Genomic DNA, 14,088 nt, shown 5'->3' on the forward strand with positions numbered 1-14,088 from the left:
AGGAAGGGGTAGCCCAGAGCACGCGGCTGAGAAGGCCGATGCATGTGGAACACCTGTCTTGCCCTCTGATTCCTGCCTGGTCACCCCTGGGAGGAGCTCTCCAACATCCCATACTTATCCTGAAAGTTTCAATTAGGAGTGCTTTTCTGAATTTGTGAATTGGAAAGAGGCAGCTTGGGCTTTGTATGCTTAAGTAATGCTGGGAAAGTTGTAAGCACTTGAGTCATTTAGAATAACTCAGTCACATAGTTCTCTTGTTGGTAAAAATTTAGAAAAATTCCAAGGTGGTGATAAACCTGGTCAGAGAGAGGGGAAAGCAAAAGAAGCCTTTTGGGTTTAAAATAAAACTAAAACTCAAGATGAGAATTTGGGGGAGGATGTAAAAATGTATTAATCACCAACGAGGTAACATTTATAAGTACAGGTTCAAAGAGTACAAAATCCATACAGTAACTAGGGATCATAAAGCTTTGGTTAAAACAGCTTCCTTGAGGGGTGCCTGCGTGGCTCAGTCGGTTAAGCATCCGACTTTGGCTCAGGTCATGATCTCACGGTTTGTGAGTTCGAGCCCCACTTCGGGCTCTGTGCTGACAGCTTGGAAGCTGCTTCAGATTCTGCGTCTCCCTCTCTCTGTGCCCTTGCCCCGCTTGTGCTCTCTCAAAACTGAATACGCATTAAAAAAAATTAAATCAGAAAACCCCTTATGAGTTAAAAAAAAACAACAGTTTCCTTGAACAGACTTTCTTCTTTGGCTATCCTTAGCCTAACAAGAAAGAGATTTAACTTTTTAAAAGTAAACATCCCTAAATTAATTCCTCACAACGGTAATATCTCTTGGGTTTGGGTTTTTGTAGTTGCTCCCAAGATATTTCAGATTTGACCACAGCCTCCCCACCACAGTTGCTCAGGCTAATGAACTTGCATGAGGTCACACAGAACTGTGATTCATTTCTAAGAAAGTCTGCTTTTGCACAGACGTCACATACACTTGAGACTCCTGTGGTCAAGAAGGAGCTAAAGCCATTGTTCTAGAGGTGAAAAATGAGGCCCCAAGCTTTTCAGTGACTTTCCTCAGGTAACATTGTAAATGTGAGATGGACTGAAACTCAACTGAGAAGGCCAGGCTTCTTGCCCAGTGCCCTCTCTCCCCTCCTCTCACCCCGTGATTCAGCCCACACTCTATCAGCATATTCTGTTTATTCTACCAAGACATTCAGAGTCCAACTCCTACCATCTGGCCCCAAACCACCACTGTCTCCTAGACTGTTGTTGTAGCTTTCTTGTTAGTCTCCTTGCTCTGCTCTCTCCCCTGTTCAGTCTATTCTCAGAACTGTTTGAAAATAGGGGTCAACACAAATCATGTCATTCTGCACAAAATGTCCAAATACTTCCGTTGTTATTTAGAGTAGAAGCCAAGGTCTTTACGTGGGCTATAAGGCTGTCCATGATTGGCCCCCCTGATAACTCCCTGAAATCATCTACCCCTCTTTCTCCTGATAATGCCCTGCCAGCTACACTAGGCCCCTTACTATTTCACCACTGTTGAGGCATGCTTCTGCCACAGGACTCTGGCACCTACTCTTTTTTTCTGCCTGGAATGTTCTTCTGAAGATTGCCACAATCTGAAGATTTCCCCAACAAATGCTCTTTATCTCGTTCTTTTTATTTGTCTCCATTGCACACACCACCATCTAGCACACGCTGGGCTTTATTTATTTCATTTATTATCCGTCTTCTCCCATTACATGGTAAGCTTCATGATGGTGAGCGGAGATTTTTATCTGCTTGCTTGTTTGCTTGCTCTTTTCTAGCACCTAGTACAGACAGGTGGTCGACAAATAGTTTTTGGACAAATTAACTTTATGCTAATATATTTTGGGAGGGAGGAGTAGCTCAAACGACTTTGCACTGGAACATCCCTCCTGCCCTATGGGAAAGCATGATTGGCCAAGACAGCAGGAAAAGGCCTTTTAGAAATTGGCGGTCATGAAGCCTGGGGACAAGCATAATGGATTTAGAGCCGATAGACGGAGTATATCTGAACGGTGTCTGCTCTGCCTCACTGACAAACCCTGTCATTCCCAAGAGGCTTTCACTAGTTGGCTAAGTGCTGTGGGCCTCTTAATCTTAAATGTCACCACAGAACCATCCTGCCCCACCACCTTTAAACGAATACGATTCTTGTTCTCAGTCTTGGCTACTTCCTGGTCTTTTTGTTGGCCGTGCTGAGCACTGGAGTCTCCTCAGCTGCCACCGCACAAAAGAGGTACCAGGTTCACACTGCATAAGCACACAAACGGGACCGGGAGCAGCAGAAGGAGGTGGCGGTGGTGGAGGAGGGAAGGGGTGTTGGCTTTCTGACTACAGTTTTTCCATCTTGCTCCAGGGTATTAACAGCCAGGACCCTCATCAGAGATGGCAAAGAGCCCCCCTAAACGCTTACAGAGGATGCCCAGATTGACATCCCTGAATTGCCCCCCTAGACTTAATGTTCCTTCACCAGATCTGCTACTGTGTCGTGACAGAAGGACCTTGCCAGCACTTGCAAGGTTCCAGAGAACTCACATAGCTTAAAAGAGATCCTAGAATTGTATTCCCTCTTTCCATTTGTCCCCATGGGTTTCTGAGAAGCCAAGCCGGTTCCACAGCGACCTAGACATGGTAGGAACCGCCTGGGGAAAGAAGATACTTCTTTCTGCTTCATCTTAAAGCTAGCTTTAATTTACAAAGGCAGAACGTAGTCCCCAAGGGAACTCCATGCCTGTCAAGTTGTGTTTGAATATTTTTGACTTGGCCAGGTTCTAGCGCCAAAGTATCATCAGAAGCCACCAACTTGTATAAAAAATAACAACAGTTTGAGACCTAACATCTCAGGAGTTGATTGGCATATGCTTCCGGGTGAGTTGAAACTTCCTGCCGTATGCAAAGGGGCACAGCATCCTGTGAATCTCTGTACAAAAGACTGAGTAGGAATCACAAAAAGTCAGTATTAGAAGTGATTTCAGAGATGGGGAAACTGAGGCCTGGAGATTTCAAGTGGCTCACTGAAACTTCTTAAGACTCATTCCTTTATCAGGAGAGAGGAAAGAAAGAGGGAGTAGAAATTCCCAACATAGCTCAGGCAAGACTCTTCTGCGGCCTGATAGAAGCTGGTTAGGGGCACTGACTCAGCCAAGAAAAAACATTTCCTAAGTTTAAATATAGCTTCAGGAGGTCAGGGCTTTACTGGAACCCAAAATTTTCCTGAACTGCCTCTTTCTGCATGTGGTTCAAAGCTGTTCCTATCACTGGTTTTTGATGTACTTCCAATTTCTCTCACAGTGAACAGGTAAACATCTGGCTTGATAGATATTACACACAGTTCTGATTTTACACTTACATTCTGGAGAATTCTTTCCCTTGGCTGACACAGTCTGAATTGCTTTCAGCAAACATATTTTTTGCCTTGGATCTTGACAATGGTGGGAGGGTGGCACATTCTTGGGTAGGGAGAGGAAAGTTTATATATATCAGGTTAAAAACAAACAAAGAGGGGCGCCTGAGTGGCTCAGTCGGCTAAGCGTCCGACTTCGGCTCAGGTCATGATCTCACAATTCATGAGTTCGACGAGCCCCGTGTTGGGCTCTGTGCTGACAACTCAGAGCCCGGAGCCTGCTTTGGATTCTGTGTCTCCCTCTCTCTCTGCCCCTCCCTCGCTCATTCTGTCTCTCTCTCTGTCTCTCCAAAATGAATAAACGTTAAAACAAACAAAGAAAACCAAGAGTCACTTATGAAGGGAACACTTACAAGCCAGACTTGAATTTACATTCACTTTCATCAAGTTTCAAAAGGTAAATGTTTCAGAGAGAACATTTCAACAGCGGTGAAAGATGAATAGAAAGAAAACGAATGATTTCACATTCAAGCGCTTGGCTTGGCATTTTGAAGAAAGGGATGGAGGTAATGATGTCATTGGACGAAGTTCGTGATAATAGGTTTTTAGAACAATTAAGTGTAGAATACGTTCTCTCTTTTTTAAGTTTATTTTGAGAAAGAGAGAGAAAGCGCGTGGGCACGAGTGGGGGAGGGGCAGAGAGAGAAAGAGGATCCCAAGGGGGCTCAGCACTGTCTGTGTAAAGCCTACCTCAAGGCTGGATCTCACAACCTTGAGATCATGACCTGAGCTAAAATCAAGAGCCGGACACTTAACTGACTGAGCCACCCAGGCGCTCCAAGTATAGATTACTTTCTGACCATACAATTATTAGGAAGTGGCATTGCATTTCTTTTTATTATTTTACATACTTCCTTCTGCTAGTTGCGTTTCTGGTGATAGCACGTATCTCAAAGCGGGTAGCATTTATCAAGTACTGTTCCAGCTGCTCCACTGCACTGGGTCCTGAGAGATAGTTACAGAGGGAGGCACCAATAAAACCCGTTTTCTGGAGGAATTTAACCCTTAATGACAGGAAAATGAACCTATCTGTGTGTATTAAAAGCAACTTGTGAAATATGAAGTAACGTCACGAAGGGGAAATAAAATTTAGAAATGCACTTATTATAATTCAGTTTATATTTTGATTACATATGTAATGGCAGGATGTCTTGGATATGGACGAGAGGGAACGAGATTGGCCGCATGTTGGTCAGTGTTGAAACTGAGGTTCGTTACATTCTTCTCTCTAGTTTTCGTATTTGAAAATCTCTTAATCCAACTTTAAAACAAAGAACTGAGCTCCAACTTTGCGATTAACTGGCTGCTTGAGGGTGGGTGGCCTTTCATATAAGTGAGAACATTCTCTCTTCTATGTTCACAATCTAGTCATCTCCTGCCTCCTTTTCATGCGTCTTCCAAATAAAATCTTTCTTCAGTCAATAACCTTGAATTCCATTACTCTAGGCCTTTATCAACGAAAATATAATCCTAATACAGTATTATTACAAAACTTTAAGCACATATTTTATTTATCATCCTCAGATAGTCAAAGCTGTTACAGCCAGCTCGGAGCACACTTCCAAACTCAGTGCTGATGAACCAGATCCAGGAATCATGCCTTTCTACTTGCTCATGGGCTCATTTCACAGTGATCTTTAGGAGTAATTGACTAAGGACACATAGTTCGTTTACTGGGCATGTCTTCTCAGACCACATAATCTTAGGCCATTACAATATCACTTACAGCTTCTGCTGTTTTTGAACAAGGCTGCAAGAAGCATTTTCAGGAATTTGTGAGAAATGAGGGCATTGTATGACCTAGTGTTTTGAGTAAAAGCCAGTACTAGAAAAACTGTTACTTTCCCTGAAGGAATTGACCTACTACCTCCTCTCAGATTCTAATTATCTAAATGACTGATTTCCCCTTTTTACCTTGACTATCAAGAAAGCAAAGTCCAATTAAGAAGTCACTTTCCAATTATGAAAATAATAAATATTACATGCCCATGATAGAAAAGTTGTAAAATACCCAAGGAGCAAAAACAAGGAAAAGAGAGACATAAAAAAATTAACCCATGATCCTGTCATCCAGAAAAGCCACTGATAATGTTTTTTGTAAGAGACAAATATGAGACTCAGTTAATGGAATTAAATTTATCATTAGGGTTGATATGAGTGCTTACCTTTTACTTGGTTCTGATTTTCTCAATTTCCTACCTTTTAAGCATATGCATGTTGAAACTGTTTCAAGCCATTTGGGGGAAGAAGAGGTGCCAACAAAAATTTATCCTTAAACTAATATGGTGGCAATATGAGGCAACTATTGTCAAGTTTGGGTCTCCTGATACAATACCTGCTTACTATGGGATTACGAGGACAAGTGAGTCACCGGTTACACATTGAAAATTCCAAAGTACTATAAAATAATGATAATAAAACGAGCTAACACTATTTGAGTTCTTTGCTATGTTTCCCGGCACAACAACCCTACAAAATGGTACTGTTTTAGCATTTCAGTCTTTGGTGTTATTAAATAGTTCACTTCACTCTTTTGTAGAGTAATGAGGTATAAACCTTAATCCCTATAACCTCAGAATGTTATCTTCTCTGAAAATAAGTCTGTGCAGATGTAATTTAAAATAATGACATTGAGATGAAATCATCCTTGATTTCCACAGGATGCCCTAAGTCCAATGAAAAGTGTCTTTATAAGACACACCTCAGAGGAAAAGTAATGTGACCATGGAAGAAAAGATTTGAGTGCTGTGATATCAAGCCAAGGAAGGCCTGGAGCCACCAAAAACTAGACAAGGCAAATGACCAATTGCCCATAGAGCCTTCAGAGGGGGTAAGCCATGTGGACAACCTTGATTTTGGACTTCTATCTTCCAGAACTGGTAAAGAATATGTTTCTGTTGTTTAAAGCCATAAAATTTGTGGTAATTTGTTACGATGGCCCTAGGAAGATAATACAGAGATCCAGAAAGCAGAACCAGAATAAGTTGAAAGTTTAAAACAAAACAAAAAAAAAGAACTTTCTAATTATGGGAATTGTTCGAGATTGTGAGAGGCTAAGTTATGAAATCATGGGCCTCTGGAACTTGGAGTAGTGGTTTCGAGGTTGAATGGCCAGGAGGGAAGGGTTTAAGACTCCTTTACACTTTGTTTCCCTCAGATTTACATATTTCTGATTACAGTTTTCTGGAATCACTTCTCAGAAATCCCCAGATTTTATTCACATCATTGGCCAAAATCCCTGGTTGGGTTAAAAATAATACAGTTAGATCCAAACAGGAAGGTTAGTTTCCAGGGCAGGAAGAAGCCAGTGTTGACCATGCCTGGAAAATAGATTGGGAATACCTGGCAGAGCTTCATAACTGTGCAACCATGTACCTGAAGTGGATTCATCTGATGCTTTTCTCATTTGCAGAGGAACAGACTTTCCCCTAGGCTCTAGCACAAAATGATGAATGATGCCTGCGGGCAGATTAGGTCTCACCCTCTTAGAGTGTGCCTCTCCTGGCATATGCTACAGTATACTTCCAGAATGCTCTTTAATTTGTCATTTCTTTGGCCAAGTCTACTGTCTCCTGGGTTTCCATTTGGAGGATTGCTAGTGGGGCTACAATTAGGTAGCCAACAACAAGATAATTCCACATAAACAAAATATTTCTCCCACAATTCCAAGACTGGGAAAAGTGGTAAAGTGTTGTTCATGTAATCCCAAACCCTGTAATTTGGAACAACCATTTGGAACAGAATATAAGTCTTCACGGTATATTTTCTTTGTCTAAACAAATCCTGCTTCCCCTTCAAGACACAGTTTAAGTGCTCTGCTCCTCTTGAAGAATGTTCTCAGATTTCCCAGACTAAGATTTATAGATTATATTTTAGTTTTTAGTATAGTAATTAATATTTTTTCTTCACTGTCCTGTGGAACAAAATTTACATCTTATTTTTCTCATCTCCAGTGGCCATCAGAACTAGGCACATAGAAAGTGCTCAGTAAATGTTTGTGAAATACATTAAAGTTGCTTCACATTTGGGATCATGAAATGGACTTAAGTTGTTTCTCTTTGAAACAATGGGGGCAAAAAAGGAAATTGTTAGAATGTATCACATGTGATAAGGTAAATGCTCATGGGTCTGAATTCTGGGTCAGGGCGTTAGATGTATATCTTCTTGTGTGTTAATTGAAAATGTGAAAAACTTGAATTAAAGTATGACTGAGTTATTAATACCCACACAACTCAGCAGATATTTTTTAGCATATATTTTGGTAATTTTTTGGTTAAAAATCCAAGTGTGCCTGTCATTTTTTGACCAACACAGCTATCCTTCTCCCTAGGAAATTTCAGATAACTTGTTGAGATCCTCCTGTGACCAGGTGATTATATGGACACGATCAACTTCTGGGGGCTAATGAAGACAGACAAACACATGGCGGCTGAGATCAATGAGACAAAAGTCACTCTTCTTTTTTAGTAGCAGAGCTGGGATACAAACCCAGGTGAGCAGGCTCCAAAGCCCAAGCTCATTTTTCTCTGTCTTGCTATGGAAATGACTCCCTGCGGAAGCAGAAGCAGAAGCTTTCCTGAGAGCTGCCAGTCAGAGCCTTGTGAGCAATGATGCTGAATATCCATCCTCAGGGATCAAGAGGAAGTCCTAAACATTTATGTACTCCTCACAGGACCTCACGCCCCACATTTCTCAAGAACACGATCTTTGTCACCACTCCCTAACTTGTCTTTATCCCTGTTTATGGCAGTCACTACAAGAAGCCCAGGACAGCGCTCATTCCTCCAGGCACTGTGGTCCCCTTTCCTGACTGTCTCCCACCAACCCCTAAGTCCTGAAATCCTTCACCTCTATTCCCTGGAATTCAGGGCCAGTCATCAGCAAACTCCCCTGTGTTCACACCTTTTTCTTTCTATCTTTTTTTTTTTACATTGATTTATTGACTGGAGTATAATTTATATACAATATTATATTAGTTTCAGGTGCACAACATATTGATTGAACAATTCTATACATTACTCAGTGCTCACCATGGTTAAGTGTGGTTACCATATAATGTTATTACAGTATTAATGACTATATTCTTTATGGTGTACTTTTCATCCGTGACTTACCTATTTTATAACTGCAGGTTTGTATCTCTTAATTCCCGTTATCTATTTGAACATTTTTTCTAAATGTTTCCGTTCATGTTTTGCGAGAACTGAACCCATGCCCCCCTGAGGACAGAGTCCTGCAGCCCCTGCAGGGGTTTGGCTGTACCTAGTTATGGCATGAGGAGGCATTTTTTTGCCCCTCTATGACATTTCTAGGCCATTTTCCTTTCCGACTCCATGAAAAGCCCTTTCTTTGAATCTCGAATCTTCAAATAATTTACTGTCCCCTCCTCTTTCTTACAGTCACCCAGCTTCCCAGGTCATCTTTATTTCTTGACGATGTTAGTCCTGACTAACTGCTATTATCTCCAAAACTACTTCTGTCATAATTTTTGGTGACATGTGCATAGATGGTGTTTCAATTCCTTTGCCTCTTCCCTCCACTAACCTAATCCTAGTCCTCACCCTACCTCACGCACTTACTTCTATGCCCATGTTCTAATTGTTGTTCTCACAGAAACTTCTACTCATTCATGATCTCATTTCACACTTTTCACTGATGTAAGGCAACCTCCCTATTTTTCCTGTTTATTTCCTCAAGTACGCCGACTCCAGCTAACCTTTATCTGTGGTTTTCTTTAGTCTCTACCTGTTGTTCTGGACCGAAGGCAATTTTGACCCTCAACCCCAACCCTAGGAGACACATGGAAATGTTTGAAGACATGTATGGTTGTCACAGCTGGATGCTAAATGTTATTAACATTTACCAGATAGAAGCCAGGATTTCTGCCAAATATTCTACAATGCACAAGACAGCCTTCTGCAGCCAAACATTATCCAGTCCCCATTGTCAATAGTGCCAAGGTTGAGAAACTCTGCGTAACGTGACCAGGATCGTCAATATATTGATTCTTCCATGGCTTATGGTTTGAATTGTTTCTTTGTAAAAAGGGTATATTGAAATCCCAACCTCCAGTTCCTCAGAATGTGAACTTGTTTGGAGATAAAGTCATTGCAGGTATAATTAGTTAAGAGGGGGTCATGCCGGAGCAGGATGGGCCTGTAATCGAATGACTGGTATTCTTATAAAGAGAATGCCATGTGTGGATAGATACAGAAACACAGGGAGAATTCCACGTGAGGATGGAATGATACACCTACAAGTCATTGAGTGCCAAAGATGGCCGGGAAACCAGCAGAAATTAGGAAGAGTCAAGGAAGGATCCTTCCCTAAAGGTGTCAGAGACAGCATGACTCTGCTGACACCTTGATTTTGGACTTTGAGCCTTCAGAACTGTGATACAAATAAGCAGCCCAGTTTGTGATACTTTGTTATGGCAGTCCTAGGAGGCTAATACTTATGCTTTCACTGAACTGTACTCCATTAATATCCTCACTTGCTGCCTTGCCCAGTTGAAATAATGGTGATCGCTAAAGCAATGGAATATACGATCTTGCACAACTATATTTATTTCAATCAGGAAGTAAAGAGATTGAAATCTGGGTATATGTTCCAGTATTTATCTATCCAAATTGAGTAATAAAATGTTGCAGGCAGGTATGATAAAAAGTTTGGGTAAGGATGAAACTGGAAAGAAGTCGAGGACTTATATGATTCACTAAATTGATATACCAGTGGGTTCTCCATTGACATAGCAGAACTCTTGAAAAGGGCCTTACCCTGTACACCTGAGCTGACTCTTCTTGGGGTATGCTTTGTACTGGTTCACATAATCCAGGTTTTAATTCCTTGAGCAAAGACCAAGAACCTCAAATCCACAGCATTGGTGTCAAATCTCTGGCCAAGAACTCCAAGTGTATAATCTCAGCTATTGTGCTGGGTCTGAAATAGTGATTTTCTTTTACTTTGTTGATTAAATGATTTTGCAAATCTGAGACTGTACCAAAAAAAAAAAAAACTAATAATAATAAACACAGATATAATGAAAAAATAGACATGGGTTTTGATATGAATTTATTTTTATGCAAATATAACAATTTTAAAGATAATTTTACTGCTTTGTATATTCGTTATGTTAAAGACATTTGAGAGAAACTAACATAGTAAACAAATTATTTTAACTGAAATACTTGGGGTGTTTATCCATTTATACACATTTCCAGTCAATTTTCAATACTTAATGTAATCTTATTTACTAAATTTATGAGTTTGAGGTTTAAAATATTTTTAACTTATTTTTTTGAGGTATAATTGACACACCATGTTGTATTACGTTTCAAGTGTACAACATGTTGATTTGGCAAGTCTGTGCATTACTTAGTGCTCGTGATAAGTGTAGTCACCATCTGTCAGTATTATATTACAATAGTACTGACTACATTCCCTATGCTGTACTGTACTTTGCCATCTCTGTGACTTATTTATTTTATGACTGAAGTTCGTACCTCCTAATGTCCTCTATCTCTTTCATCCATCTGCCAGCCCGCTTTCCCTCTGGCAACCACCAGTTCATTCTCTGTGTTTAAGAGTTTGCTTTTTGTGGTTCATTTGCTTTGGTTTTTAGATTGTACAGATAAGTGACATCATATGGTATTTGTCTTTCTCTGACTTGTTTCACTTAGTGTAATACCCTCTAGGCCTCCATGTTGTTGCAAGTGGCAAAACCTCATTATTTTTTAGTGGCTGAGTAATATTCTACTCTATATAGAATATTATATATATTATATATATACCACAACTTGCTTGTCCATTCATCTATCAAAGGACACTTAGGTTGCTTCTATATCGTGGCTGTTGTAAATTAATGCTGCAATTAACATAGGGGTGCATATATCTTTTCAGATTAGCACTTTTGCCTTTTTTGGGTAAATGCCCAATAATTTTTGAAGCATCTCCAACCCACAATGGCTGTACAAGTTTACATTCCTACCAACAATGCACAAGATTTTCTTTTTCTCCACAACCTCTCAACACTTGTTGTTTCTTGTCCTTTTGACACTAGTCATTCCGATTGTCAGGTAATATCTCACTGTGGTTTTGTCTTCATTTCCCTGATTAGCCTTGTTGAGCACCTTCTTGCGTGTCTGTTGGCCATCTGTCTGTCTTTGGAAAAATGTTCAGGTCTTCTGCCAATTTTTGAATCAAAATTTTTTTTTTGGTGTTGAGTTGTTTAGTTTATATATATGTGTGTATATATATATTCACTAGGTTGCCTTTCTGTTGTTGATGGTTTCCTTTGCTATGCAGATGTTTTTTTTTTTTTATTTTGTGTAGTCCCAATAATTTAATTTGCTTTGTTTCTCTTGCCAACATATCGATAAATATGTTGCTAAGGCTGACATCCAAGAGATCACTGCCTATGTTTTCTTTTAGGGGTTTTATGGTTTCAGGTCTCACATGTAGATGTTTAATCCATTTTGAATTTAGTTTTGTGTATGGTATAAGAAAGCAGTCCACTTTTATTCTTTTGCATGTAACTGTCTAGTTTTGCCAACATCATTTGTTAAAAAGACGTCTTTTCCCCATTGTATATTCTTTCCTCCTTTGTCATGGATTAATTGAACATACAAGCACGGGTTTATTTCTGGGTTTTCTATTCTGTTCTATTGATCTATGTGTCTATTTTTATGCTAGTATCATACTGTTTTGATTACTACAGCTTTTTGTATATCTTGAAATCTGGGATTGCTGATAGCTCCAGCTTTGTTCTTCTTTCTCCAGATTACTTTGGTGAGTTTAGCTTTTCTTTTTTTAATTTTTAAAAATTTATATCCAAATTAGTTACCATATAGTGCAACAATGATTTCAGGAGTAGATTCCTTAGTGCCTCTGGTGAGTTTAACTTTTAAGAAGCTAAAATACTTAAGAGAATTATATGTAAATATGAAAGTTTTATATTTAGCTTTATTAAAGTTGTGTATGTGCTTATGGAGGTTTGTTTATGAGGTTTGTATGTCTGTTTTCTTAAGTGCTTGAGATTCTTGAGGAAATACATTATATGAAATATGACTGCAGCTGGAAAATTCACAAGAATGTAAGTAACCAGGTCTGTAAAATGTGTTTAAATATGTAAGAATGTTCAAATTATCGGATTCACACGTTCATTTATTGAATTATATACATTTAAAGTATGAGATAGTTATATATATAGTATCTAAAGGATTATGCAAATTTTGTTAAAGTATAAGCTAACCTAACAATAAGTACAAACTGCATTTAATTTCAAACTAAAAATTCTTAGTTTACTGTATTTTTGCAATTGTGTTTAAAAGCTCAGAAAAAATAAGTTTTTCAATTTATAACTGTAGGCGATTGAATGTCAGTGATAACACAGGCTACTGTAAGCATTGTTTTCTGTACACAAAAGCCTCTATGAGATTTAAAAAAAAAAAAAAAAAAAAAAAGCCCAACTGATGTCAGCCTGGGACGGATCTGAGAAATCTTTCTGATGAAAGTGACTCTGAGGCTGGAAATAAGGAATCTGAAAAAGTTAGCCAGGAGAGAGGAATAACAATGTGTAGGGGAACACAGAATTTCAGTCTTACTGGAAATAAAGGATCAAAGAGGAATCCCTAGGGAGGCAGATGTCACAACTCCTTATTTGGAAAACTATCCAAGGGGCAGCTAAAAACAGTTCTGCAAAGTGCTTCCCACTTCTAAAGCACCATCAACATACTTGGTATGGTAATAATGAATCTAACTGCCTATTCCAGAACTCTCTGCTGTGAAGAGGCCGTGGTGGGCAATGCCAATTGGGAAACAAGGCTGTGGTTTGTGCCGCCTTCAGCAGAACCTGGTGCCAGCTCTGTGGCTCCGGAAACAGAGCTCAATTGTATCTTCCACTCCTCTCTCTTTTTAACCTAATAAACTTTTCTGACAGGCAATGGCACCACTCAGGCCTCACTGCCCGGTAGCCATATGATCTCCATCTGCACTGAGGTCAGCACATAGGCATAAATGGAAGGAAGCAGAAAGCGTATCAGGAGGAAACACATGAATGGAATAAAATGTAAACCAGACTTCTGTCCTGCCGTTGGCCCTCCCAGGCTACCAGAGACTCTTCCTCCTGGCTGACCTCTTCTACAGAGCCTTCTCCTACATTCGCTGGGGATCAACCACAGGTAGCTGACTGCTTCCGCGCATCTGTGCATTCCCAACTCAGGGCCTTCATTCACATTAGCTGTTTCCTCTGCCGGAATATGAACCTTTTCTGTCTTGTCTACTCCTATACTTCCAGTGCCCAGAACAACATCGTCACATAATAGCCTCTCAGAGAACATGTGTGGGTGCCTAAATGGAGAATAGGAAGTACGAGAACACTCTTTCAACGGCCTCTTTAGCATTTTCTGTTTCTGTTCACCTTCAGAGCAGAAAGGGCACCTCTGGGCAGCACTAGATTTGCTCTCTGTTCTCCTTTAGGCAGCCTTTTGGAAAACTAACAGAGCAAAGTCTTAAAGGCACAGATGGACTGTGTGTACTCAGTCTTTTTTCATACTGGCTGTTCTAAGTCCTGCTCAACCCCTGGGAATAAGAGACCAAATAAAGTGTAACCAAACCCAAGTACATCTGCACTATGTGTATGTAGCAAAGCCAATCAC

At 40.0% G+C, this 14,088-nt stretch overlaps 1 long non-coding RNA gene across 1 annotated transcript in view; it reads left to right on the forward strand.

The window, feature by feature from the left end:
- Positions 1 to 14,088, forward strand: part of LOC113604814 (uncharacterized) — a 23,755-nt gene continuing 9,667 nt past the window's right edge. The window contains exons 1-3 of the long non-coding RNA XR_003426841.2: positions 1 to 6,263; positions 7,764 to 7,925; positions 9,172 to 13,611. This is a non-coding gene — a long non-coding RNA (uncharacterized LOC113604814). The remainder of the gene's footprint in view (positions 6,264 to 7,763; positions 7,926 to 9,171; positions 13,612 to 14,088) is intronic.

Source organism: Acinonyx jubatus, chromosome C2 (assembly GCF_027475565.1).
Source record: "Acinonyx jubatus isolate Ajub_Pintada_27869175 chromosome C2, VMU_Ajub_asm_v1.0, whole genome shotgun sequence".
Taxonomy (NCBI): domain Eukaryota; kingdom Metazoa; phylum Chordata; class Mammalia; order Carnivora; family Felidae; genus Acinonyx; species Acinonyx jubatus.